Consider the following 24,245-nt stretch of genomic DNA (forward strand, 5'->3'; position numbering starts at 1 on the left):
ACAGAATGAGCACGGGGCTGCACCAGCCTTGGATTTGGGGATGAAATTAATGCGTAACTTTGATGCAGTTTCCTCAATAATACTCAGTAATAGGGGAAGCAGTAGCATTGGCGATACACCAGCGTCTCCAGGAAACTCCATACTTGGAACAGGAGAGACAGCTACCAAAAATAATTACCGAAACCTATACTAGTGCAGGGCAAGATAGTTTGGGAGCAAAACCAAAGAAATTGGAATTACAGGGTACCACCATTAAGGAAGGTACGAAGCAGGCACAAGAGAGCTCTAAAAAGCGCTGGGAAAAACAAAAAGAATTTAAAGATAAAAGAAATAAGAGAGCTGATTCTCCACACCCGGAGAACTCCGAAACGAGATACAATCTCAGAAATAGGGAGAATATTAAAACTCCAGACAGATATACTGATTCACGTCCCTCTTGTTCCTTTCAGGACGCACCGGATAGACGTAGTGAGAGAGGGGGCCATCCTGATCGACGTTCTGAATACGTGAAACAAAAGAAAGACTCATCGTAGTCTAAAATTAAAAAAGAAGAAGACCCCTCAGCAGAAGCCACAGTTTAAAAAGAAAAAGGTGGCAGCACTGACAGCTAAAAATGCCAGTACACTTGAGAACACTGTTGAGGAACAAGACGTGGGCAGTGACTCTGTTTGACAGTGCAGCAGAGGTCATGATATGTCGCCAGAGTCTGAAAGATCATCTGGATGCAACAGCAACTAGCGATTTTATTGTAGTTGAAATGGCGGACGGCAGCGTTCTCCTACCTGACAGGGTTTATGATTTAAAAATTCAAATAGAGGGAGACGTGGAGCGCACTATTGGTGTGAAATTTTGGGATGAACTTACTAGTGGCATCCTATTAGCTCAAAGAGACTGGCCACCTGAGCATGTCCGTAAGCTCCCGCATGGGGAAGATGTCATTTTGCCTTCTTTTTCTAATCTTGTTCCGGAAGCAGAAAAAGAAACCTATGCTGCTGTAGTGCTTTCCTCTTATTTAGTTTCTAAGCACTAACATAACACAACAGAAATGCACTTCTGAGGTCAAAGAAGACTTTTATTGTTGTTATATGAATGACGAATTAGTAGCTTTCCAGTCCGCGTTAATCAAACAAAATATATCAGTTTGCAATATACACAGCAGGTTATATTTATAAGATATTGAATGCAAAGCAAAACAAATACTTCACCGTGTAGGAACTATTTACAGCTACATCTTTCTAAGGTCTGCAAGCTGATGACCCCTGTCAGCCGCGAGAAAGAGTTTCATCTACCCACACGGGATGCTGGCAGCTGGCGCCAAGCTCCAGCACGAGGTCCGGCAGATTCGAATCTGACTCTCTGCAGCCTGTTACATTCGTTACAAAGGTGTGCCCCCTCCTCTCAGACCTGGGAAACTGAGCAAGCCTTTTGGAGACTGGCCAGGTCTCCAAGACTACTCCTGTTCCCAAGCTCAAGCAGAGAGAAAAACACCCATGTACCCTCTCTTATCAGGTCTAGTCTACTGTGAGAGCAAAACATCTTGGTTCTCTGGTGCAAAAACACAGCTTGGAAAAATACAGCTTGGATTCTCAACTGCAATGTCTAACTCCACGTTAAAGGCAATGGGCAGCTAACCTAAATATCAAATGCAATGTCATGTTAAAGGCAATAGGCAGCTAACCTAAATATCAAATGCAATGTCATGTTAAAGGCAATAGGCAGCTAACCTAAATATCAAATGCAATGTCTAGTGTCATGTCAAAGCCAATAGGCATCTAAGCTGAATACAAAATGCAATGTCTTATATCATGTCAAAGCCCATAGGCAGCTGAGCTGAATACAAAATGCAATGTATAATATCATGTCAAAGCCAATAGGCAGCTGAGCTGAATACAAAATGTAATATATGATATCATGTCAAAGCCAATAGGCAGCGGAGCTGAATACAAAATGTAATGTATCAAAGCCAATAGGCAGTTAAGCTGAATACATCATGTCAAAGCCAATAGGCATGCAATGTCAAAGCCAATAGGCGGCTAGACTGGATACAGCATGTCAAAGCCAATAGGCAGAATACAGAATGTAATGGCTAATGCAATGTCAAAGCCCATAGGCGGCTCAACTGAATACAGAAAGTAATGGCTAATGCCATGTCAAAGCCAATAGGCAGAATACAGAATGTAATGACTAATGCAATGTCAAAGCCCATAAGCGGCTCAACTGAATACAGAAAGTAATGGCTAATGCCATGTCAAAGCCAATAGGCACAATACAGAATGTAATGACTAATGCAATGTCAAAGCCCATAGGCGGCTAAACTGAACAAAACATACCATGTGCTACTGGTGAACATTGAGCAACTAATATGCGCAGTGGTGAAACACAAAGTCATTGGTCAAAACAAAACTTATCAAATAGCAGGACATTCCGCCCTTTGACCAATGAATTTTTGTTTCACATATCTCATATTTCAAACAAACAAAAAAAAAAAAAACATCAGCACAAAAAAAACATTATGATCAAAGCAATCCCTGTAAAGCAATAGAAGTGAATTAACACATTGATCTCATAACCTTTCACATCAGATACATCTACATAGAAAAGACTGGGCAATTTTTTTTTTCTCTGAATGAGTCTCTAATTCAACAGTGTTAGCAATTTGATGTGGCATGAGTTCTGCTCATGTAAAGGTGCACGGTCCACCTGAAAGGTTTGCTGGAAGGTAAGCAAAAGTCAGAGTTCCATACGAGAGGGGAAAAAAAAAAAAAACACAGCAAACAAGTTGAACTTGAACTGAAGGCGCAGTTTGCGCAAAATGGATCCATGGTGCTGGCACTTTACTCAGCCAGGTTCAGGTTGGGGATTCGGTCCCTTCCCCGACCCCACACGCACACAACGGAAGGGGGACCACGCAGCACACTCAGGGACAGTGGCGAAACGTGGTAGGATCTGCAAAAGAAACAAGTATGACTTTTCTTGCAAATAACATTTTTCATTTAAACTGCACCCTTACTCTTTCTTTCCCTGTTTTATAATCAGCAGGACGTTTTTGGGGCCCTTTGTTATATTCACTGCAGGTTCTGGAGGATCACTTGGGGCTTCAGCCCACACATCAGCACTGAGGTTTTTATCTGCTGCACCACAGCTTCCCTTTTCTTGCACTGTCAGAAGGGCTGGGGCAGACTCATTCTTTACCAAACCTCCATTCACTGCACTTTTGTCAATTTGGGCCATTCTGTCTCCAATTTGTGTGAATGAATCAGATTCTTTTCTAGGTATCAGCATAATTTCGATTTTTCCTTGGTAATTTGCAACAATCACTTTCCCTAAAACCTGATCAATTTGCCATTTCTGTCCTGGTAACTTTCCTCTCCCCAACTGCTCTGTGACTGCTTGCATGACAGATTGCTTTTGTGCGTGCTGCACAGTTTTTATCAAATCTAGGGGAATGTGCATCTCTCTCATCTCTGCCCACCTGTAAGTGGCTTTTTCTCTCAGCTGTTCACATTTCTGGGGCACCCGCTTAGCCATCCCCACTAAGGCAGAATTCTGGGTGTACACTTCTCTCTCTGAATTTTTCTCATTAACATCTGCAAGGTAATTGAACCAGTTAGGTACAAGCCATGTGGCTAAAACATTATCAAAGAACCAAAAATCAGCATAAAAATGACACATCTCACGTAGCTCTTGCTTTAAAATCTGACACACATTATACAACGCTGTTCCTTCTACGGTGCCAGAAAACAACATTTCAGTCAATGAATCATTAGTAAAACAAACATGCTTTTTATCTTCAGTAGACATGAATTCAAATGGTGCACACAATTTCGTTGATAATTCTTTTACCTGTGGTACTCTAGCCCTGTCTTGCAAGTACCAGATCCATTGTATGATTCTAGCTAGGGGCACTATTTTCTTTCCTTGTTCTTGAATTACATGTACATCAGTTTTTCCTTCTTGCACTGCGCAGAAACCTAAAGTCTGCATTATTTCATTTGCCAAATCACACGCGCGCAGCTGCATATAATTTTTCACAGTGACCATATACAAAAGTGTTAGGATTTCACTCAAATGAGGGCTATTCTTTTTCCAAAAATCAAACAAGCTAATGAAACTCGGTGTCTCTTTCCCTAAAATCTACGAAAACTCAGTGCAGCTCGGAGCTGTCTTAACCCCCTCATTACTGGAATGGGACAAGAAAGATTCTTCAAAAACAGCCCTTTTATAACTTTCAGTCGGGCTAATTTGCTCACGTAAATTCCTATTTTCATGTTCCAACTTCCTACATTTCTCCTGCATTTCTCTGTAAGCAGATAAAGGTATCCAGACCTTTCTGTCATCATTACTTCCAAAACACACGTTTTCTACATAAGGCATTCTAGCTACACATGCATTTTCTTCTGTAATTCCCCAAACAGAAAACAATTCACAGTTTTTCTTAACACCATCAGGCAGTTTATCAACACATGACATGGTCTGCCGTGCTACTGTGATTCTCCAAACAGAAAACAATTTCTGTAATTCTCCAAACAACAAAAAAACAATTACACTTTTAAAGTGTGCACTTAGAAATCTACTAACTCGTCAAACCCCCTTAATCACCTCTTAATGACCGACCCCACGACTCCAGGTACCAATTGTAGTGCTTTCCTCTTATTTATTTTCTAAGCACTAACATAACACAACAGAAATGCACTTCTGAGGTCAAAGAAGACTTTTATTGTTGTTATATGAATGACGAATTAGTAGCTTTCCAGTCCGCGTTACTTCACCGTGTAGGAACTATTTACAGCGACATCTTTCTAAGGTCTGCAAGCTGATGACCCCTGTCAGCCGCGAGAAAGAGTTTCATCTACCCACACGGGATGCTGGCAGCTGGCGCCAAGCTCCAGCACGAGGTCCGGCAGATTCGAATCTGACTCTCTGCAGCCTGTTACATTCGTTACAAAGGTGTGCCCCCTCCTCTCAGACCTGGGAAACTGAGCAAGCCTTTTGGAGACTGGCCAGGTCTCCAAGACTACTCCTGTTCCCAAGCTCAAGCAGAGAGAAAAACACCCATGTACCCTCTCTTATCAGGTCTAGTCTACTGTGAGAGCAAAACATCTTGGTTCTCTGGTGCAAAAACACAGCTTGGAAAAATACAGCTTGGATTCTCAACTGCAATGTCTAACTCCACGTTAAAGGCAATGGGCAGCTAACCTAAATATCAAATGCAATGTCATGTTAAAGGCAATAGGCAGCTAACCTAAATATCAAATGCAATGTCATGTTAAAGGCAATAGGCAGCTAACCTAAATATCAAATGCAATGTCTAGTGTCATGTCAAAGCCAATAGGCATCTAAGCTGAATACAAAATGCAATGTCTTATATCATGTCAAAGCCCATAGGCAGCTGAGCTGAATACAAAATGCAATGTATAATATCATGTCAAAGCCAATAGGCAGCTGAGCTGAATACAAAATGTAATATATGATATCATGTCAAAGCCAATAGGCAGCGGAGCTGAATACAAAATGTAATGTATCAAAGCCAATAGGCAGTTAAGCTGAATACATCATGTCAAAGCCAATAGGAATGCAATGTCAAAGCCAATAGGCGGCTAGACTGGATACAGCATGTCAAAGCCAATAGGCAGAATACAGAATGTAATGGCTAATGCAATGTCAACGCCCATAGGCGGCTCAACTGAATACAGAAAGTAATGGCTAATGCCATGTCAAAGCCAATAGGCAGAATACAGAATGTAATGACTAATGCAATGTCAAAGCCCATAAGCGGCTCAACTGAATACAGAAAGTAATGGCTAATGCCATGTCAAAGCCAATAGGCACAATACAGAATGTAATGACTAATGCAATGTCAAAGCCCATAGGCGGCTAAACTGAACAAAACATACCATGTGCTACTGGTGAACATTGAGCAACTAATATGCGCAGTGGTGAAACACAAAGTCATTGGTCAAAACAAAACTTATCAAATAGCAGGACAGCTGCTGAATGGGCTTTAGCGCAGGCACCTGCGTTATACCACAATCATGTAGGTTGGGACAGGGAGTCTCCTTGTCATGTTGTTCCCATTGGGTCTACACCCCAACCGCAGCCACAATTTCCTGTAAAACATGAAGCAAAAGCTCTGGTGAGGTAGATACTCACCCAGCTTGAGTACCAGGGAGTAATTGAGCCCTGTACATCTGCAATGAATAACCCGTTATTCCACGTTGCAAAGCCACGCCATTCCTATAGAATAGTTATTGATTATAGACATTTAAATAGTCATACACGTACATATGCTATACAAAACTCACATAGCACGGCACTAATAAACAACATAGTGCGTAAAAAATATAAAACACAACATTAGATAGTTCTAATGGCTTTTTCTGCCAGCACATTGAAGTCGGGACCTGAGAGCATTCTCATTTGGCTCACAGAAACGTTTTCGTCATTTACCCCAAGTCTATAAAAACAGTCCAGGGCTATTTTCAGCCCGTGTAACGTCAATATTACATGATATTGATTCCGAGGCGTTATCCTACGTGGATGATGTATATCTCACAGACGACGTCGACATTCATCTTGTAAAGGGTCAATCGGGTAATTTTGGGATTTGCAGACCTCGGTTACAAATTCAACTTTAAGAAAAGTAAGATTGCCTTTCTCAGTGTACTGTTCCTGGGGTATGAGCTATCGAACGAGGGGAAGAGCCTGGCCCCACACTTTCTAGAGAAATGTGCTGAACTGCACCCTCCTAACACCCTTAGGAAACTACAGTCATTTCTAGGTTTCTTTAACTTTGGCAGAACATACATTCCAGACTATGCACAACGTATCAAGCCACTTTATGACTTGGTTCAGCCCAATTTTTCTAGCAGACACTGGACTGTTGAAAACACACGCATCCTTAGGGAAATTCAACAGGACATGCTAGAAGCTAAACACTTGCACACACGTGACAATAAAACAAATTTGGTCATCAGAATAATTGCTGAGCCATTGGGTTTACTTATGTCACCTTCAACGAAGGTGACACGGTACTCACCGCATATGAATCACACTTTTACTCTAATGCAGAACAGCATTTTGCACCTACATAAAAGATTCTGAAGGCAGTTGAGATGGCTGTCATAAAGGAGAGGCCACTTGCCCAGGGAAACCATATTATTGTTGTTACCCCAGTGCCGGCCTTAGAGGCTGTCACCAAAGCAAGCGTTCCTAGCGCAAAAGCATTACATCCACATTGGATACAGTGGGCAACGTTTCTGACTGCCACTGATGACGATTATATTTTTGATCCAAAACTTCAGGCACAAGAGTTTCTCGAGTACGAACAGGAGTGCCCCACTCCTCTAAATATCTTGCCATTAGACAGATACCATACAGTCATATACACTGATGGTTCAGCACAATCGGCTGTAGGTACTAAACATCAGTACTCAGCCGCTTGCCCAGCCGTGAGCGGAGTGATGGAAGATGGAGTCTTCCACCCTCACAATACCTACACGCAGACCCTAGGGGACTGCACAGCTCAGTTGGCTGAACTTAAAGCTCTTATACTAGCACTAGAACACACAGAGCCAGAATTCCTGACTTTAATAGTCTGTGATTCCTACTACTGCGTTCAGTCATACAATGACTATCTTAATCATTGAAAACTGAACGGGTTTAAAGATTCTAAATGGGAACACCATTAAACAAAAGACATTATGGGGAAGGGTGGCTGATCTTAAGGATAAGCTACCATGTGTCCATATAGTACATACATTGGGCCATCAACGTGTAGGAGTACATGTTACCGGCAACACCTTGGCTGATGAAGCAGCCAAATCTGCAGTAGCTACGGCTTCTGTGGCTGAATGAATCGTTCACAAACGAGATTGGATAATGTAATACTGACTGTCATGAAAGCTTCAGCTGCAGGCAAGCCCCTTCCAAAGGGATACCCTACAAACTATTCTTACCATATCAGTGCACAGAATGTTGCCTATGCAGCAATTCCTGGGGTTGGAGATTGAGTGATCCCCAACGAAGACCAGAGATTAGATCTAGTAAAAGCAGCGCATGAGGGTGTCGCTTCTGCACATGCTGGTATTTAGGCCACAATAACACTCTTACAGAAACGCTTCTGGTGGCCTGGTCCATGCAGACGGACAAATAAATTTGTCCTTTGCTGTGACATTTGCCAGCAGATAAAGGGCTCTAATATCAAAAAGCCCACCGCAGACATCCCTCTTAGTGTCCAGCAGGCCACTACGGTGTATGTACCTGGACCATTGCCGTCCACTACAGCCTAATGGTGCATATAAAGATATTTTAGTCGCTGTAGATTCTTGTTCTAGATTCCTGTGGGTATGACCGCAGCGGTCGGCTGACGCTCGAACAGTCATAAAAGACTTGCTGATCTTTATCGGTACATATGCAGTTGCAGCATTCTATTAGGACCAAGGCCCTTCATTTGCCTCTAAGGCATTCAGGGACACCATGGGGATGATGGGTGTTGAACTCCATTACTCCTCACCACACCATCCCGAGGAAAATTCGGTCGTGGAGAGGTAGAACTGTGATCTAAAGCAGTCCTTAACAGCTCAGGTATTAGGTTGAGGCCGCAGTTGGCTTCATCACCTATATGGGGTCCAGAGAGCACTGAATAATCTGCCAAGACGGTCCTTGGGGGGGGACACTCCTTATGAGGATCTCTTTGGGATACCTATGTATGTCCCAGATCTTGATACCTCTCGTTTGGTGGCAGCAGAAACACCATTTGACATAAATGAATGTCTCACTGTCGTATAGGAGCTTCAGCAATTTTGTGATGATAAATATTCTACCAGTGCTGCCACCTTAGGAATAAGGGAATTAGGGAAAACTTTGACTGGCTGGATTCCTAAAGTTGGGGATATGGTTTGTGAGAAGATCGCTGTGAAGAAGGAATTCGGTCCATCATATAGAGTACCGGTACCGGTCTTGGGAATTCAAGGTACCAGGACTGTCATCTTACCACCACTGTCTGGTTCTCGAACAAACATATTCATTTCCATTGATGACATCAAATTACACCATGTGGCCGATCCTTCACAGTAGACCAAGAGGTCCCTTGGGTGGTTCCCGATCCCCTCTCACTAGCCAACAGGACATACATCTACATAGTAGGATGAACAACACTACTATGGACTATGGGCCAGATGTAGCAAACAAAAAAATTGCGACTCGCATTTTGCAAGTTCGTGCGACTCGCAAAATGCGAGTCGCAAAACGAGATGCAGGCAAAACAACAGTGCCGAAATTGTGACTCGCACCCGGACTCGCAACGCAGTGTGCGAGTACACCGATTGCGAGGTCGCTTGTTGCGACTGTGCAAAAAACGAACTCGCAATTAGCGAGTGGCAGTCGCAAATTGCGATTAGCTTGTTAATTGATTACAGGGGCTGCAGATCACTCCAGAAACCACTCCAGAACACTCTGGAAACACTTCCTGGCACATGATGATGACATCACAGCCAGGAAGTTTACTAATACACCTGGGAGGAGGGAGGACCACACCCTTTTATAACTGCTGAACTGCACACAGGAAAAACAGCAGCTGCCATGGAAGGAACTCCAAGGAAGAGAAAGCTGAAGTTCTCTGAGAGGGAGCTGGAGGTGCTGACAGACGAATGCTGTCAGCACTATGACGATTTGTTTGGTAAATCAGCCCTAAATGTGCCTGAAGCCACCAAGAAACAGCTGTGGCAGGACATCCAGGACCAAATAAATTCCATGGGGGTGAGCCACAGGAGCATTGATGACATCAAAAAAAGGTGGTATGACCTCTGCTCCCGGACCAAGGAGAGGGTGGCTGAAAGGCTCCGGGAGATGAGAGGCACAGGAGGGGGACCATCGTCTGTGCCACCACCCACACCCCTGGAAGAAAGGGTGGAGGAAACCCTGGAGCAGGAGGCAGTCTCCGGATTTGGGGACCTGGACACCTCACAGCCCAGCACATCAACCGGTGAGTACCATGTGACATGCCTGTACCCCTATCAATGCCATACCCCCACCCACCATGTACACAGGGGCATGCTCAACCAAGATAGCTCCATTTCAGGGTAGCAAACGCCAGAATGATGCATTATGGGAAATGTAGTCAAGTAGGCAGTTCATAGTCAAATGTTTATTAGGAAGTGTGCAACAGATAGTAGACACTGACAGTCTGTTCCCCATGTCCCACAGGTCTCCAACAAGACACCACCACTACTCAAATCAGCCAGCCCCATGAGGACACCTCAGGACCCGCCAGCACTCCCACCTGCACGGCCAACAGCATCCCTGCAGTATCCACACCTGCTGCAACTGTATCCCAAGAGGCTGCGCCAGCAACAGGCAGGAGTGAGACAGTGGAACTCACAGGGCAGCCACCGCTGCGCAGGCGACGTAGGTCCAGGACATCAGGGCTGCAGTCCGGCCAACAACCTCCCAGCACCAGTGAGGCACAGCTGCTGCATGGTCAGCGCCTACAAAATAGAATTTTAGGGAGGATTAGTGGTGTGCTGCACCGCTTTGTGCGCAATAACCAGGCCAGCATGCAGCAACTGAACTCCAGGATGGACATGATATGCACGAACACTGGGGACCTTGCCCTAGCCATGAGGGAACAGGCGGGAGGATTACTGGCCCAGGCCGAGGGTGGTCGGCACAGGGACCGTCAGCTCCTGCACAGACTAGACAGGATGGCCACATCCATCGGCAGGCTCGCCATGAACACCACAGACCTGTCGAGGAGGACAGTTGGGCTGCAGGTGGAAATGGGCCATTTCGCTGGGGATGTGGCTAGGGGCCTGGGACGTCTCACCCACATCATTGACTTGATGGAGGCACGGCATCTGTCTAGGGGCACAGGGGAAACACCCCAGGACAGTGAGGAGGGCTCGACAGTGAGCAGTGTCTCTGCCACTGACAGTTGGGTGCTCAGGAGTACCAGGCAGAGCACAGCAGAAGCACCAGGGACCAGCCAGGCTGGCAGGAGGGGCAGAAGGTCATAGAGATTACCCTGGTCCTGTAGAAGTGGCACATGACGTCAATGTGCCACATGCCTGGTTTCCATTTTCATGCCCATGGACATTCATTACTTGTATATAGTTCAATTTCTGCACTAATAAAATAGTTATTTTTGTTCCACTTAACGAAAGGTGTTTTTGGTCAATAGGTGAGTATGGTTGGAGTTGACACGTACCTTCCAAAGTATTGGTTTGCGATGTGTTCCCATCTCAGTCTGCCTTGATTAGCTATACTCCGATCCCCATGATGGCGATGTGGTTGTTCTTGCTCTTCATCATCAGGATCTGGGTCTGCAGGGGTGAGAGGTAGCCCACGTCGGGTGGCTATGTTGTGGAGGATGGCGCATGCGACCACAATTTTGAATGCTGTAATGGGGGTATACTGGAGGGCACCTCCACTGCGGTGGAAGCATCTGAATCTTGCTTTTAGGAGTCGGAAGGTGCGCTCTATCATGTTCCTGGTCCTCTTATGTGCATTGTTGTATTGCCTCTCACATTCATTGCTGGGTGTTAAAAACGGAGTCAGAATCCATGGCCTTAGAGCATATGCACTGTCACCTGTTGGGCACAAAATGTACACTGTTAGGAAGTCCTGATTGTTGTGCACAGTGACCTGTGTGTATGTCTGCAAGGTGTATGTAGCTCTACCTAGAAGGTATCCGTCTCCAAATTCCCCACGTTCCAGGCGTTGATGTATCCCACTATGCCTAAAAATGTATGAGTCATGGGTACTGCCTGGAAACTTAGCTACAATGTCAGTGATGACATAATGGGCGTCACAAACAACCTGAATATTCAGTGAGTGGGTACACTTTCTGTTGCGGAAAATATGTTCCAGGTTTGCAGGGGGGCATATTTGAATGTGTGTCCCATCTACACATCCTATGACATGGGGAAAGTTGGCAATGCGGTAAAAGTCCAGCTTGGTGCTGTTAATTTCTGCCTCATTCCTTGGTAGGTATATGAAGTGAGACATGTGTGTGACTAAGGCATCTAGGAAGGCCCTGAGGAACCTTGACACTGCACTTTGGGATACCCCACCTGCCACAGCAATGACCCCCTGATAGCTCCCTGAGGCCAAGAGGTGCAGTGAGCATAGCACTTGCACATGCGTAGGGATGGCGCAGCCACGCAGAGTCTGGTGTTCTAGCTGTGGTTTCAGTAAATCAATTAATTCTAGTATGGCTGCGCTGCTAAGGCGGTATTTATCGTATATCTCATCCTCAGTTTGCTGGAAAAGAGTCTGCCTTGTTCTATATATCTTCTCCTGTCTGTGGCCGCTCCTCCTCCTCTGCTGTGGGGCGTGGACTCTCCTCCTCACTGCTATCAGGTATATCTCCGCCATCTTGAGTAACCCAGATGCTTTCTGGGTCTCCTTTTATGCTTTGGTTATGGTTACCACCTGCTCTGAGTTTGTGGTAAATGGGACATGCAAACTGGGCTTTTTGCGACTAGTCGCAATTTGCGAGTTGCAATTGCATAAGCTTTGCGACTCGCAAATTGCTACTTGCTATTTGCGGGTCGCAAAATGGGGTCGCAACTGTTGCGACTCGCAAACGGCTCCCATCGCTTTTTGCAAGTCGGAAATGGGGTTTTTGAATCCCATTTCCGATTTTGCATTGTCGCAAATAGCGAATCGGCCCATTTGCGACTCGCAATTTTTTGCTACATCTGGCCCTATGCAACTATGTCCAACGCTGTTCCAGATACCTTCTCGACCATGGGGATGGTGGAAAACAAACTTTTGCTAGTTCCAGTTACCACTTCAATGACAGCTCCTGTCCAAGACTTGGCTGTTTTTTACACGAACACATCGTGTGCCTATGGCTATTTCATAGACATTGATGACTTTTCCTCAGACTCATCCACTACTGTGATTGACATTGTTTCAACAATAAGTAAGCTGTATCAATGGCTTAAAAAGAACTATTTAATCTATCCATGGAACTATATATGGTTCTGTTTGACATTTTCAGCATTATTTTTTTGGGTTGGTTTTGTGACTGTTTTCTTTTTGCTTATAAATGGTCACTATATTCCTGAACGCTCCTCTGTTGAGCCTGTGGATAAAGTCTTAACTCTGTATCATTCCTCACATAAGGTCCGAAGAGACTTGTCCCTTGTAAATATTATAGCAATACCGATTTCTGATGGGATTGTGTGAGACAATGTTCCGTTTGATATATACGGGCCTACTGAGGTTATTCAAATTCCATACGTGTTCAAAATATCTATGACAGATGTGATTACACCTGATGTTGTATCTGATGATTGGGATGTCCAAACAGTTGATTCCATGCTAACTAAAATGAAGGACTATTCCATATTTGAAAGTGATGATGTATATGAACATACAATGAATTATGGGGAAATGTTCTGTTACAACAATTGGGGACATTACTACCTACACCGTGCCACTAGACACAGGCCAGTATTTGACTATACACAGTGGGAACACTTTTCAACACCACCAGTGGGGAGCCCAAAACACTATACTGATAAACTTACATATTTTTCTGGGCATGAGACGAAAAATGCGGAGTCATATTATTTCAAATTACCTCCATCACAAATTAGGAAAAATGTGCTAACAAACACAAAAATGATCTATTCAGATTTCTTTGTTTCCTGGCTCGCAGTTGAAGGTTACGAATACTGGAAGAGCACAGTTGACTTAAAAAGTGTATGAGAACACAAGATTAGCAGAGACAGGGTAGGGAGGCTTTATTTCGAGCATGCCTGATTCCTGTGCAAATGATTTTTTTAAATGACACTATTCAACAGACATCCTGTCTGGGGTTAGCGAAAATTAAAGAGATGAACACGCCCACACCGGTAAGGTGCAAAGATTGGCAATATTTGCTTAATATCACCTGGGAAACGCTAGATGCAATGGTTAAGGCTGGTACCTATAATTCTTCACTTTCCAGTCCTGGCGGGTGGTTAATAACGCCAACTGACACTAATGGGTGCCAAACGCGTTTTTTGAACTCTTCAGGGTTTCTTTCAATTAACATGCCAGACCCTCACTTTGTATCAGGTCAACATACAGGTATAATTACAACATACAGTCTGGGTAAACTGTGCCAACAATGGGTACAGACTAATACGTTAGCCACAGTTAAGAAACATCTGAACACTCTTTCTGAGGATGTAGACTTGCAGGATTTTCTGCTAGGTCCTAGAAAACAGCGATCAAAAAGGTTCCTATATGCTATGTATAATGAGATCTGGAAACTTTCACAGATAGAAGCTGCTGCACGTTTGAGGCAATTAGAGAAGGAAAACTTAGAGAAGGCTTTAGCAGTTGTCGACAACGGCATGAACACTCTGTCCAACAGGATTTATTCACTATCAAACATAGGCCCTCATTCTGACCCTGGCGGTCTTTGACCGCCAGGGCGGAGGACCGCGGGAGCACCGCCGACAGGCCGGCGGTGCTCCAATGGGGATTCCGACCGCGGCGGTAAAGCCGCGGTCGGACCGGCACCACTGGCGGGCTCCCGCCAGTGTACCGCCACCCCATTGAATCCTCCACGGCGGCGCAGCTTGCTGCACCGCCGCGGGGATTCCGACCCCCCCTACCGCCATCCAGATCCCGGCGGTCCGACCGCCGGGATCCAGATGGCGGTAGGGGGGGTCGCGGGGCCCCTGGGGGCCCCTGCAGTGTCCATGCCACTGGCATGGGCATTGCAGGGGCCCCCGTAAGAGGGCCCCTACATGTATTTCACTGTCTGCTGCGCAGACAGTGAAATACGCGACGGGTGCAACTGCACCCGTCGCACAGCTTCCACTCCGCCGGCTCGATTCCGAGCCGGCTTCATCGTGGAAGCCTCTTTCCCGCTGGGCTGGCGGGCGGTCTGAAGGCGACCGCCCGCCAGCCCAGCGGGAAAGTCAGAATTACCGCCGCGGTCTTTCGACCGCGGAACGGTAATCTGACGGCGGGACTTTGGCGGGCGGCCTCCGCCGCCCGCCAAGGTCAGAATGAGGGCCATAGTGTTGTCAGCTATTGATATCACTCAGACAGACTTGTCTCGGTTATATCATGGACAAACACAGCTACGTTCCATCATGCAGCTAGGTTGAACATTACATACGCTGAAAAATGGCCGCATTCCATGGAAGTTGTTAGAAATTGGTTTTTTGGTTGGCAGTCAGGTCACCCTCTGTCCAAGCAAGAACCCTTACTCTAGTCGGGGTAAGTCACACACAATCCAAATTATCCTGTGCCCACCCTCTGGTAGCTTGGCACTGAGTGGTCAGGCTTAACTTAGAAGGCAATGTGTAAAGCATTTGTGCAATAAATCATTCAATAACACAATATAGCACCACAAAAATACACCACACAGTGTTTAGAAAAAATATATAATATTTATCTGGGTATTTTCAGGTCAAAACGATAAAAGATGCAATATGAAATTGCAGAGATATCACTGAAAAGTGATATAAAGTGTCTTGAGTCTTTAAAAAGCAAACAAAGGGGGTTATTCTAACTCTGGCGGGCGGCGGAGGCCGCCCGCCAGAGTTCCCCCGACAGAACACCGCTCCGCGGTCTGAAGACCGCCGCAGTGATACTGTGTTTCCCGCTGGGCTGGCGGGCGACCGCCAGAAGGCCGCCCGCCAGCCCAGCGGGAAACCCCTTCCCACGAGAAAGCCGGCTCCGAATGGAGCCGGCGGAGTGGGAAGGTGCGACGGGTGCAGTTGCACCAGTTGCGAATTTCAGTGTCTGCTAAGCAGACACTGAAATTCTTTGTGGGGCCCTCTTACGGGGCCCCCTGCAGTGCCCATGCCATTGGCATGGGCACTGCAGGGGCCCCCAGGGGCCCCACAACACCCCATACCGCCATCCTGTTCCTGGCGGGCGAACCCCCAGGAACAGGATGGTGGTATGGGGTGTCGGAATCCCCATGGCGGCGCAGTAAGCTGCGCCGCCATGGAGGATTCCTGAGGGCAGCGGAAAACCGGCGGGAGACCGCCGGTTTTCCCTTTCTGACCGCGGCCAAACCGCTGCGGTCAGAATGCCCTTGAGAGCACCGGCAGCCTGTTGGCGGTGCTCTCGTGGTCGTTGACCCTGGCGGTCAATGACCGCCAGGGTCAGAATGACCCCCAAAGTCTCTTTCAAGCACAAAGTACCTGGTTTGGAGTGGAAAATCTCTGCAAAGGACCGCAGAGGAGGAGATACGTGGAAAAATGGTGTGTGCGTCGGTTTCGCCCCTTTACACATGGACTTGCGTCGTTATTTTTCACGCGGGGAAGTCATGCGTTGTTTTCCGGCGCGCGGACAGTCTCCTTCTGTATTTCGCGGGATTACCAGATTTCCCGGGGTCTGTGCGTGGAATCCTGGGCTTGTTATCCGGCTGCGCATCGTTCCGGTGAGCTGTGTGTGGAATCTTCTCCCTCACGGAAGGCGTCGCGTCAATTTCCTCTCTGGAAGTCGGGCGGCGTTGTCCAGGCGAGGCAGCGCGTTGAAGTTCCGGTCGCACCGCAGGCGTCGCGTCGAGCTGCGTCTTTCGAGATTGGCGTGCAGTGAATTTTTCACCGCGGAGCAAGCTGTGCATCAAATTTTTTGCGCTCAAGGCGTCCAGTTGAAAAAAAGAAGTCTTTTTGGTCCTGAGACTTCACGGAACAGGAGGCAAGCTCTATCCAAGCCCTTGGAGAGCACTTCTGCAGCAAGGCAAGAGTTCAGCAAAGCAGCAGGGCAACAGCAAGGCAGCAGTCCTTTGTAGAAAGCAGTCAGGTGAGTCCTTTAAGCAGCCAGTCAGTTCTTCTTGGCAGGATGCAGGTTCTGGTTCAGGTTTCTTCTCCAGCAACTGTCTGAGGTGGTAGGGCAGAGGCCCTGTTTTATACTAAAATGTGCCTTTGAAGTGGGGGAGACTTCAAAGAGTGGCTAAGAAGCGCACCAGGTCCCCTTTCAGTTCAATCCTGTCTGCCAGGGTCCCACTAGGGGGTGTGGCAGTCATTTGTGTGAGGGCAGGCCCTCCACCCTCCCAGCCCAGGAAGACCCATTCAAAATGCAGATGTATGCAAGTGAGGCTGAGTACCCTGTGTTTGGGGTTTGTCTGAGTGAATGCACAAGGAGCTGTCAACTAAACCCAGCCAGACGTGGATTGTAAGGCACAGAAGGATGTAAGTGCAAAGAAATGCTCACTTTCTAAAAGTGGCATTTCTAGAATAGTAATATTAAATCCAACTTCACCAGTCAGCAGGATTTTATATTACCATTCTGGCCATACTAAATATGACCTTCCTACTCCTTTCAGATCAGTAGCTACCACTTCAATAATGTATGAGGGCAGCCCCAATGTTAGCCTATGAAGGGAGCAGGCCTCACAGTAGTGTGAAAACGAATTTAGGGGTTTTACACTACCAGAGGTGACTTGTATGTGTAGAAAGGGGAGGTTTAGGCTTGGCAAGTACTTTTAAATGCCAAATCGAGGTGACAGTGAAACTGCACACTCAGGCCTTGCAATGGCAGGCCTAAGACAAGGTAAAGGGGCTACTTAAGTGGGTGGCACAACCAGTGCTGCAGGCTCACTAGTAGCATTTAAGCTACAGGCCCTAGGCACATATAGTGCACATTACTAGGGACTTATAAGTAAATTAAATAGTCCAATCAGGTAGAATCCAAGATTATCATGTTTAAAGGGAGAGAGCATATGCACTTTAGCACTGGTTAGCAGTGGTAAAGTGCGCAGAGTCTAAAAGCCAGAAAAAACGGTGTCCAAAAAGTGGGGGGAGGCAGGCAAAAAGTTAGGGGTGACCACCCTAAAGCTGTCAGGTCTAACAGAAGTATAATAACGGGAGTGAATTATTCACTGCTTTTAACCTTTCCGTGGAACAACAGGCAATGGCTAAAAGGGAAGCTAGTTTCACCATGCTTCATGTAGAGAAGTTAGAAAAGTTGCCCTTCACGGTAGCAGAAAGTCCTTCAAATATTTGGCTCTTACATAGCATAATTAATTTACCCAATTCAACCTTTCATTTCTCAAGCTGCCTGAAACATCTTGCAGTGGGCAGGTACGAGCAACTAGGCGAAAGCTATATTAAGGAAGAGTGGGAGCTGACCTTTGATTACAAATGTCTGAACGGCGAAACAGAGTTTTTTCTTAGTGGAAGTAAATTTGAGACTACTGTTAGTCATTCAATGATATGTAAGCAGGTGTCCTTTCACGGCCTTTGCAATGCAGGGGTCACGAACTTGGCCTGTTTTCTGAAGGGTATTCCCGTCCCTTTGATTCGACTGGTATTTTATGTACTTTCCAATGGAAGTTATGTGGTACTGAGCGATCAAAGTTGTTGCGGCATGCGACCAGGAATTGCCTACGCAATCTCGGTCTCGAAGGTCGTTACGTGTTGCGGACATGTTTTATTCCCCCCCACACGAGAGATAAAAGTATCTGAAATGTGGCCCCACATAGATACTATTAATATGAACTATGACAAGCTGAGCAGACTAAAGGCGCTATTGTTTCAAAAACATGTCGTCTTGACATCCGCTAGAGAGACGTATGGTCTCCAGATAGCGAGATCATTAGCCGAGATACAATCCCTATTAAATACCAACTTCCCCAAGCACTTTGGAGAACTGGTAACCAGAATATTCAATGCTTCAAGCACTACTGGGATTGTCCATTTCTTTAAGGCTGTCGGGTCTGGTTTCGTACCCATCTTCCAGACTGTCTTCGGAGTCATCCCATCAGCCATCCATTCGCTCTTTTCAAGTGTGTTTGGTGGTTTTCCGATTATTTTGGCATTGATTGGTGAACTACCACTGCTATTTCTTCTGATTCGCAGTGGTTGTTTCTTTCCAGCTACGCAGAGCAATGGAGCCGCTCCCACCAACTCCATTGTGCCGTGAACGCATGGTTCGGATCTTCGGTGCACCCTTGCTGGTGGAATTGGAGCATGATTGGTCATTGTCATTTCGGCCACTTCTCTGGTGCGTGCAACCAGTTTTCCGCTGTGAGTGGTGCCTTTTCGAACACCTGCCTATTGTATGTCTTGCTGTTGCACCGACATCCTCTGTGGTCCACAAACTGCTGATGTTCCCTATGAGGGTTCATACACGGTCATGCCCCTTGAGACTAAGGTTGCTCGTGAGGCCACCTATGAGCCTTCTGTTCTAATGTCTACCATGGACAATGGCACTGCAGCAGATGGCTTTACACTAGAGACTGACGCGCACTACTGCTCTGTGGATCCATTTGCCCGCCCGGCGCTCAATTTAACATCAGATGATGTGGACTCATTTTCGAGGTCCTTGGTTGGTGACTTCGATGACACTCTTCAAGATCATGATTACAGTAAATAATTTGATGAATTGGCTTGCCATTCCAGATTGAAAATATGTGTTCAAATTGACTTTGCTTTGACCCACTGTGCTTGTCATGGTTAACATTAACATCTCTGTATGTATTTTAGCTAACTATTTTTACTCCTTTTTTAACAGATTTTAAAAAGTTTTTTAAGTAGTTTTTATGCTTTGAGCTTTTTAGTTCAGAGCAATTTTAGCGTTTTGATTCCTGTACCTTCGTCATACCTGTTACGGCAATGGGGAGGTTGTAGTGAATCCTAGTTTGTTTTAGTGGGATAACAGGAGTTAGCTTAGCCTTTGGCTTGCAGATTCGTACCCCCGTCACCTAGTGACTTTTAACATATTTAGCTTGCTCTGTCTTACCCCATTTAGGGCCAGATATAGTAACCATTTTGCATGGCCCAAACTGCGAAAATCGCAGTTTGCGCCATGCAAAACGGCCATCGCGATGCTCATTCCCATTTTGCAAGTCGGTACTGACTCGCAAAATGGGAATGCGACTCGCAAATAGGAAGGGGTGTTCCCTTCCTATTTGCGACTCGCACCGCAATGCCGAATTGCTTTTGACTGCGAAAGCGGTCGCAAAGCAATTCGCAGTTACCACCCAACTGAAGTGGGTGCTACCTCATTCGCAAAAGGGAAGGGGTCCCCATGGGACCCCTTCCTCTTTGTGAATGTCTCTATAAATGTTTTTTCAGAGCAGGCAGTGGTCCAATGTACCACTGCCTACTCTGAAAAAACGAAACCAAATGGTTTCATTTTTTTTTGTATTGCAACTTGTTTTCCTTTAAGGAAAACGGGCTGCAATACAGAAAAAAAAAACTGCTTTATTGAAAAAGCAGTCACAGATATGGAGGTCTGCTGTCTCCTGCAGGCCACCATCCCTGTGAGTGCAGGAAATCTCAATGGGGTCGCATTGCAACCCACCTCATTAATGTTAATGAGGTGGGTCTTTGCGACCCCCTTGAGATTCGCAGAAGGTGTCTGAGACACCATTCTGCATACGATTTTGCGAATCACAAATTGCGAGTCATTCCAACTCGCAATTTCCGATTCGCAAAATCTTTTTTTGCTACATCTGGCCCTTAATTATTTAATTCTGCTAAGATGGCTGCCTTGTTTATAGTTAGGCCACTTGTTATGCTTTGCATTATCAGTGCCACTGTGCTAAGGCATCAAGATAAAGTGACAAAGACAAACAAACAGTAGGTGTTCTCACTTAGGGACTTTCCCTCTCTATACTTTCGAGGGAATTGTTTATAATTGCCGCCCCAAGCATGTCTGTTATCTATTGTTTGTGAACACACCTAGATCAGGGGTCCTAGTAGATATGTATAAATACATCACACCTTAGACAGATAATTAGAGGGATTCTGACCAGAGGGCATCGCCACCATCGCTGATATCGATGCTGCACGTCGTCTTGACGCTGACCCAGTCTTCGTGTCCCTGCGGAGTCTGAGATAGTAACCTCATTCCAAGGTAACGAGGGTTGGGGGCTCCTCTCATGGACATGGCATTGGCAGATTAGGTTTAACAAACCAAGCTCTCATTTAAGTAGGAGGTTAGGTCTATCATATTAGGGCATCAGGACAAATTGCACACCTTATGTCATTTCATACTATTGCAAGATGGTGGGGATCTTTGTAATAATGACTCTTGTCTTTACAATTCTGTTTCTTGCACTGTTCACTATCCTAATCATTGCAGCCCATGCAACTTATCGCATATTGCAGTTGTTTAAAATAAAAACTATTGAAACTTTACTGCATCTTTGTTCTTCCCTGTGTTTGGATGAGACATGATGTATCTGTGAGAAAGGGTTAATCTCCGTTTCACCACGACACTCCCTGAGATGTCTTACTATCGAGTCCATGCGTAAAGGCTGCCACAAATCACCTTTTACTGTTTGGGTTTTTGGTGAGGTGCTGCTAGTGAGCCGGAAGGGTTGGGACGTCAGCTGCGACTTGTTGTAGGATAGGCATAGTCGCCTACAAAGAAAAGTACTGACATCCTTAAACCAGCAGTCTTGCCTAGAGCAAGAGTCCAAACTATGACAGGTCTGAACAACAATGTAGGGGTTAGCAAACTGAACGATTGACTAGGGGAACGAATAATTTATAGGGAGGAAAAAATACAAAATGGAGTAGGACAGTATCAGAGAAAAGGTAGAGGAGACACTAAAACAGGGAGATAGAGAAGAAGTCAAGCTGTGCTGCAAAGAAAGTGCCAAAGAGGAGAAGGACCAGGAGAGTGAACCTCAGGGCAGACAGAGGCTACATTGGAGGAAGCATGAACGACCAGTGTTTCTACTGGGACCAGTTGCAGCAGAGTGGAGGTCAAAACATGGCAAAAGAGAAAAGACATGCTGATGGCAGCAGAGAGAGGAAGAATAAACTCCTCCATGAAGCTGATGGAGAGGAAGGAAAAGACTGGCGAAGAGGAGAGCAAAGATATTGGTTTCTACAGTTCTAACAGGAGGAAGCTCATGGAAATAGGAGGAATAGAAGCTCAAAAGAGAGCTAGATTTGCCTTTGTTTTGTTGTTATTTTGTTGCTGTTCCTTCTATATATAATTCACAAAAGGAAAATGAAGCAAGCAGATTTGAATATGCTACAAGCTAACATTTACATGTGGAGAAATCCTTTAGATAGAAACGTTGAGGGGAGGGAAAGAATAGTTTGCATGCAAAATCATATCAAGGGAAGGGATTGAAAAAATGTAATGAGTAACCTACTTGAAGAACATTAGAAGAGGGAATCGAAACTGAAATAAAATAAAAGAAAGAAAATGAGGAAATTTGACTGTAGAGCAATTTGAAGATTTGAAGGAAAAGGCAAAAAGCCTAAGATCATTAAATGAGGACTATTTAAGAAAGAACAACTACATTTGATAGAAAGAGACACTTGTTTAGAAAGAGACACATACCGGGAATGTGAACCAGGGATAGTCTGAGAAAAAAATAAAGACCCAGAGACAGGTTTTAAAAAAAACTATTTTCTTTTTTACATTTTTTTTGACTCAACTATAATCAACTGCGTTGAGGGTGGATGTCCTGGTGGAATTAAGCCAATATGCTGGAATTGCGGAAAATAACCTAGACGAAAACCATCAAAGTCATAAACAAGTGTTTTCAAGATGTATTTCTTTGTTGACTTTATAGACATATTGCAGATGTAAAGAAAACTATTTGAAACAAGATTTGCAAGTTCACAGGTGTTTTGATAGTACCAACAAAATCATGTTTTCAAACTATCTTAAAAATTAGGAAATAACTTTTTGTGCTTAGCTTACTTTCAAGGTGACAAGTGGATAACTGAAATATAAAAACAATTCACTGTATTGCATAAATCTGGTCATACATGTTTTCACTATCTTTGATATCACCACACCAACAATACATTTGTGCTAGTAGAATTCCGTTAGGGTTTGCAATAGTTCATAATCCGTCTGATTGATTTCAAATGGAGACACCAGTAAAATAGAGTTCATATTCTATTGAAGACTCTTGTGAAACAAGAAAGAGCTATAACGTTTGCAATTGCTGTGGGTGACTCCTTTAAAAAAAATTAGTGCTATAGAGGTTATAATCCTGATCGATTACTGTTTGTGAAACAAACGTGCAGGTCTATTCTTCCAAAATGGTTCTCTGGTTCCTAGGTGTCTTCTGACTTCACAGAAGGTCAGATGACAGGGTTCCAACAACAAGCCCCAGCTGTATCAACTTTGGATCTTGATTGCCTAGCAAGATCACTATGAAACACAAGAAACTTATACTCTGTGCTTCAAGATGGCCACCACCTTTCATGAGAGTACTACAGACACATGGGACATATAAGCCTACCTTCTAAGATGTAAAGTTTTTTGGCAAGGTAGTACCCAGACCCTGTACGCCCATCCTCCTCTGCTCCTGGAGACATGAATGCTCATCAAACTTTAAGTAGTGTGTCACAAGGAACTAATGCCCAGTGGCATGGGGAATCCTACACTGCACCGTGAAAGTGATTAGCTGCTAAGGGTTTTGCAGAGGACTAGGGCAAAGTGATAGAAGACTTTCTGTCACCCGCCTATTGGAGTGTAGACAAATACTTCCCTACGTTTTTCCTTTTTCTCTTTTTCCGTTTGTGGTCTGGTGGACTTTCTAGCCTCCCTGGAGCACCAGATAAGGGATAATACCCCAGTCTGCTTACTTAGGAAGTCAGAAAGACTGCCACACAACCAGAGCAAAAAATATAATAAAATAAAATAAAAAAGATACACAGAATTTTGGCACTCAGAGTACCCACCTGTGAACCAGAGCACAAATAGTAATGAGGTGGGTTGCAGGGCCATCTTGGCATCAGGCCACATCCATAGGTAAACATTTTTGTCCCAGGAAATAGCAGAATGGGGACGTTACCCCTCTCTGCTGGTCAATCTGTCAGTCCTAAAAACAAAATCTAAAACTACACCCAAAGAAATCCCACTTTCTTTTAACATGTCATGGGTGATGGCTGCAGTATTTAGGCTCTGGGTCAGCTGCCACCCAGGGAATCCTACCATCCTTGGGCTTTTCTGAAAATTGGAGACCTAGAGAAATCTATGTTGGTGTGGTTTGCTGGGATTCCTCCACATTACCTGAACCAGAATGCACACAAAGGTCAACAAATATGCTTAACGTAGCCTATTACTTCTCTCTTTCTTTGAGGGATTGCTGCAATATTTTGGCCCAGATTTGGCAGGCACCCAAGGAATCTTACTAATGCAAGGTATTTTGGAAGACTAGACACCCTAGGGAGTCCAATTTCTTAGATCCCAAATGACGATCTATGAGTAAAGACTTGAGGACCTTGCTCTTCAATTGAAACAAAGCGAGACTCAATCCATGATACCAGTGATATATGACAGGCGGCACAAACTCCTTC

This window comes from Pleurodeles waltl, chromosome 3_1, assembly GCF_031143425.1.
Source record: "Pleurodeles waltl isolate 20211129_DDA chromosome 3_1, aPleWal1.hap1.20221129, whole genome shotgun sequence".
Taxonomy (NCBI): Eukaryota; Metazoa; Chordata; class Amphibia; order Caudata; family Salamandridae; genus Pleurodeles; species Pleurodeles waltl.